Genomic DNA, 5,810 nt, shown 5'->3' with positions numbered 1-5,810 from the left:
ATTGTTTCTTCTCTTATATGTTCCCTATAAAATACCTAGAATAGATAGACTTCTAATTTAATTTGATCATTGATATTTCCTTTTATGGTTAACCTCAGTCTAATCTTTAAATGCAATATGCAAATATTGCATATGAAATATGCATAACTCACATATCCCAAAAGTCAAGTTCATTACTATCATTAAAAAAAGTTTCTTCCCAGATATGGTAGCATGAGCCTGTAATTTCAGCCATTTGGGAGGCTGAGGCAGAACTGCAAGTTCAAGCCCAGCCTGGGCAACTTAGCAGGTCAGATAGACCCTGTCTCAAAATAAAAATTTAAAAAATGGCTGAGGAAGCAGTTCAGTGCAAAGGCCATGGGTTCAATCCACAGTACTAAAAAAAAAAAAAAAGTCACCTGCTTAGGTACTTGCTTAGGTGGAAGTAAGCAAGCCAGGCACCTGTCCCCAGAGTGTGTAGGAGCAACATGATAATAGGTGTCACAACATGAACAGTGTAAGAAGATGACCATGAAGGCTAATGGTGCAAAGTATCAGAATCCAAGGAGAGTAATGTGGTTGAGGGGGGGATGGGCAGCAGTGGCAATGGGACATTTGTTTCTTCTGGGGGTGATTCATCAAATAAGTAAATTTATTAAAAATAATGAGATCCAGGTTTCTCACTGTGGGAGAAGGGAGTTCAAAGATGGAAAGGCTAAAAATCGAAATGAACTCTGTGATGTTAGGTTGAAGCATAAGTGTGAACTTATGATTTCCCACAGATATATAACTGTGTGTAAATATTTATATGTATGCATATATTTTCTAGGAGCAGTGATGCCCCAATAGCAATGAGCATCCCTAATACCTCCATCTTGGTTTCTAAATATCATTTTTCACTTAAATGCCATTTTCCACTAGCAGTAACCAAGGCTTCTTGGAGAAATGGCTGATTCCAAGGCCAAGGCAGAGAAGGTATGAGATGTACCTGGAATGTCTTATTATGCCAGAAAGGAAGGAAGTGTTCAAAAGATGTTGAAGACATGTCAAAAGGACATAGAGGCCAGCTTAAAGGGGCTCTCATTCCAAGAGTAAGAACAAGTTGAGGATTGAAATAAATAATGATACAATCAACTATAACTCATTGTATAAAATAGAAATCAGTAAATCTAAATGGATAAGTTAATTAATTGATAAAAGGAGAAAGCTTTCTGCTACAGTATAATGCCAATAATGAATGTAGAGGGGATGATAGAATTAGAAAATCACAATTTGGCAACAATAACAGTAATAATTAATTGAACCATGTATGTAATTGTGTATGATTAACTACTTGAAGAAAATTTGATGCTACCTGGGAAATGTATAGTCTCAAAAGTATCTGTCCACACAGCAGTTACTATATTTTTTGTTTTGTTTTGGTACTGGGGATCAAACTCGGGACCTAACTCAGCAGTTACTATATTAAGAAAAGACAAAGAATAATCTTATAATGGAAAAGCCTGAGAAACACTGTCAAGTTGTGAACGCAGTTAACATTATCGGTGGTGGAACAAATTGAAATTGTTATCACCTGACAGCATGCAATGAGGAAAAACCCAGCATCACTTCTATACTTTTCCTGCCAAAAATGAATAATCTGAATATAATCACAAGGAAACACCAGATAAACTCAAAATTGAGGGACAGTCTATGAAATAGCTCACCTATAATCTTTAAAAGGAGCAAGGTCATGAAGTCAAAGAAAAACTAAGAAACTGTTCTGATTCAGGACTAATGAGATGTGATAGCTTAATGCATAGCTGAAAATGGAATTACTGAGACAACTGGGTAAACTTGAAAGAGTTCTGGGGCTTAGATGAGAGTAATGCATCACATTAATTTCCTCATTTGTGGCTGCAGGTATAGCTGAATGATAAGAGTACATGCCTAGGGCCTCGGGACTCAGCTGTGATGTGCTGCCTGAGCGTCGGTGTGCTCCATGGGCAGCAGCCAGGGCCGCGATGACAGACTACAGCGAGGAGCAGCGAACTGGAGGCTCTGGAGTCTATCTACCCCTACTCCTTCACAGTATCATCAGAAAATCCACCCAGCTTCACCATCACTGTGACATCGGAGGCTGGAGACAATGATGAAATTGTCCAGACCACCCTCAAGTTTACATACAGTGAAAAATACCCAGATGAAGCTCCTCTTTATGAAATATTTTCCCAGGAAAACCTAGAAGATAATGATGTCATAGACATTTTTAAATTATTAGCATTACAGGCTGAGGAAAATCTTGGTGTGGTTATGATCTGTACTCTAGTGACAGCAGTGCAAGAAAAATTAAATGAAATAGTAGATCAGATAAAAACGAGAAGAAAAGAAGAGAAGAAACTAAAAGAAAAAGAAGCAGAAGAAGCAGAGAAGCAATTATTCCATGGCACCCCTGTTACAATTGAGAATTTCTTATGTTGGAAAGCCAAGTTTGATGCAGAACTCTTGGAAATTAAAAAGAAAGGGATAAAAGAAGAAGAGCAAGCAGGAAAAAATAAATTAAGTGGCAAACAGCTGTTTGAAACCGATCATAATCTTGACACATCTGATATCCAGTTCTTGGAGGATGCTGGAAATAATGTGGAAGTAGATGAGTCTTTGTTCCAGGAACTAGATGACTTGGAGCTGGAGGATATTGAGGACGACCCAGACTACAACCCTGCTGGCCCAGGGAGTGACTCAGAGGACTGATGCACCATCTCCAGAGAGCTCCACCGCCACAGCATCTGTGGCTGTGCTGAGAGGCTTTTAATTTTCCTTTCTTTTCTTTCTAAGAAAAAATAACTCTCAGGAGAATATTCTTCTGATAACTTTCACCATTGAACTTAATAAACTGACCATAAAACTTCAAGAAAAAAAAAAGAGTACATGCCTAGCATGCACAAGGTCCTAGATTTGATCCTCAGAAACTCTAACTATGCCCCCCCCACCCCATCCTGATTTTGAGAATTTGTGGATGATGAGGAATCATACAGGCAACCAATTTTCAGACTCAAAAGATTCAAGCAGCAAATTAGCCTCATTGTATTTTGTTCTCATAATTTTCCTATAAATTTGAAATTCTTTCAAAATAGAAAGCAAAAATATTACTGAGGGGGAACAAAATGAGTATTATTTGAACCACTGAAACTGACTGCCAGTATCTTAAATATACAGTGTGATTCCTCGAATTGAATTCCATAAAAACAGTGTTGTTGGTAGTAATAGTTAGAGTTTTCTCTATCTACCCATACCTTTCAAGATACTGCTGAAGAACTTCCTACTTGAAGCCTTCTCAGACTGTTCCAGCCCATATTTATCATCTATTTCATACTTGAACTCAGGATGTATATTTATATTACCCTTGGCACTCAATCATATATAACCTTGTGACTTTTCTTGACTATTAGTGTTTCATATAAATTTTCAGCTCCTTAAATCTCCTCATGAATAAACATCTTCCTGATTATATCAGGATCGATTTAGGAGCAGATACCATATATGATCTCTTTTTCTCCCCAAAGCACCTAATACACATTTTACAATCACATTTCCACATTCTGAGGACTGTAAAAGAATAATCAATCTCATTTAACAAATATTTCTTGTATACCAACTATGTAATCTGACACTGTAAATAATTCATTACATGAATATGACACATTGCTATTTATAAAACACCTACACACCTATTCTCTTATATGTTGTTCATAACAACTCTGTGAGGTATGTGCTGCCACATGATACATATATACAGAGAGGAAGTATGACTTATCAAAAGTCACATGCTATTGAAGAGCAGAATTGGAATGCCAATCTCATTCTTCACATTCCAAGTTTGGTATTTTTTCCACTGCACTATGGAGAACTAATAACAAATCTAGACACTCTGATGGTCATAGATATTATATTAGTTTTCTATTGCTGCTGTAACAAAGTAACACAAAGTTAGTGACTTGAGCAACACAAATGTATTATCCTAACCCCTTTGTAGGATAGAAATTTGACAGAGGTCACACTGGGCTAAAATTAAAGGGTCAACAGAGGTGTATTCCTTTCTAAAAGCTGTAAAAGATGAACTATGTTGTATTTCTTTGCTGTTTTTAACTTCTAGATGATGTTTACGTTTGTGGCTTTTGTCCCCATCCCTTCCTCCCATCTTCCAAGAGGTAACACTGTATCTCTTCATGCCTTTCATGCACAGTTACATCCTTCTCTGACTCTATTTCACTTTGAAGAACCCTTGTGATTATGTCAGAGCCACCCAGATAATCCAAGAGAATTTCCCTATTTCAGGATCGGGTGATTAGCAACTTTAACTTCTTCAGCAACCTTAACTCTCCTTTTCCATATACCCTAACATATTCACAGATTCCATGGATTCAATTGTGAATATCTTTGGGAGGCCATTATCCTGCCTATCATGTGTATGTTTTGCAAAGTTTCACTTCCCAAGGGTCTACTGAGCATTTTCACATCTTCATTCATCATATGAATAGTCCTCCTTCTACTGAAAAAAATCAATCATTAGATACCAACAAGACAATTTGTTTACTGGTATATTGAGTTTTAGCAATTAGTTTACATGGAACATGAGCCAGAGTTTGATTTATAAAAATTAGTATCTTCTGAGTCCACTGGTTCTAGATTCAACAAATAAGAGAACTGAGGGCAGTGACATTAAGTAACTTGCTTCAAGGACACATAATAAGTGGTGGAGCAGAAATTCAAACTTATGTCTGCTACAATGCTCTGAACTCTTCTATTACACTCTCTTCTTACCAATAATAGCTACCCCTCAAGCCTGATCTAATGCCTGTGGTATTTATTTTTTGTACTGGAGGTTGAACCCTAGGCCTACATGCCCAGTTCTTTTTTTATTTTTTATTTTGAGACAGTAGTACCAGATGGGGGCCTTGTCCAGGTTCTTGGTGCCCTGAACAAAGTTGAGCAGTCCAACCAAAAGGAGCAGCAAGATCAAAGGTTTAGTTTTCTCTTAATTTTTAAAAATTGTTATTAATACATGTTTGCAATACATAATGATTACATTCATCATGAGGAGTTGGTACATTCCATAACTCATCTTACTTCTTTTTATTTCCTCTTCTCCTCTCCTCCCTCCCCACTCAAAGATCTATTGAACATCCCACAGGGTGGGATTGGGCCAGCAAGAAGAACTCATGGCCCCAAGGAGATTTTGTGCTGAGGGTTTTGAGCATTAAGGTTTGGGGTAGGATTGAGGGGTTGGTCTGAGATTTGCCTCTGCCAATGAACAGCTTGGCTCTGCCCCTGTCAGGAGGTAGATTTTTTGAACTTTTATGGTCAAAAACTTTTGGAGGAACTGTCATGGCACTCAAAGCTTTTGGAGGAACTATCATGGCACCCAAAGCCTCTGGGGGTGGGATCAAAATTGAATAGTCAGTGACATGGTAATTTTTTTTTTTTTATCATTACGGGATTTTTTCCATTTGATTCCCGGACTTCAAATACAATGACTCAGTGCTACTATTATTTATCATAAAAATGAAGGATCTCTAAGAAGACTTATTTTTGGGCATTTATTTTCTATAATCCCCCCAAACCATACACTGATCTAAAATTCCCATCCAGACATGACCTATTTTTCGACTCCAGACAATATACCTACTTAGGGCATTTATGATTAGGGTAATATTGAAAATGAGGATGGTGCCTGCAGCAGATATTTATACACTGGCTTATGGCATTGCCATCTGAGTGACATGGTAATTATGATCAGGGTCAGCCAAGAGGTGCTGAAAACCCCTGGGCACATGCCCAGAGACTTATTGTGT

The 5,810-nt window shown here is 37.6% G+C and overlaps 1 pseudogene; it reads left to right on the top strand.

The window, feature by feature from the left end:
* Nucleotides 1–1,967: 1,967 nt before the first annotated feature.
* On the top strand, nucleotides 1,968–3,012 carry LOC106008105 (RWD domain-containing protein 1 pseudogene; annotated as a pseudogene).
* The last annotated feature ends 2,798 nt before the right edge of the window (nucleotides 3,013–5,810 follow it).

The sequence above is a fragment of the Heterocephalus glaber genome, unplaced genomic scaffold (genome assembly GCF_053883595.1).
Source record: "Heterocephalus glaber isolate CG9 unplaced genomic scaffold, H.glaber_assembly_v1.0 deba00001451, whole genome shotgun sequence".
NCBI classification, from domain to species: domain Eukaryota; kingdom Metazoa; phylum Chordata; class Mammalia; order Rodentia; family Bathyergidae; genus Heterocephalus; species Heterocephalus glaber.
The sequence above is the reverse complement of the archived record's forward strand: the minus strand, read 5'-3'. Positions and strand labels throughout refer to the sequence as shown.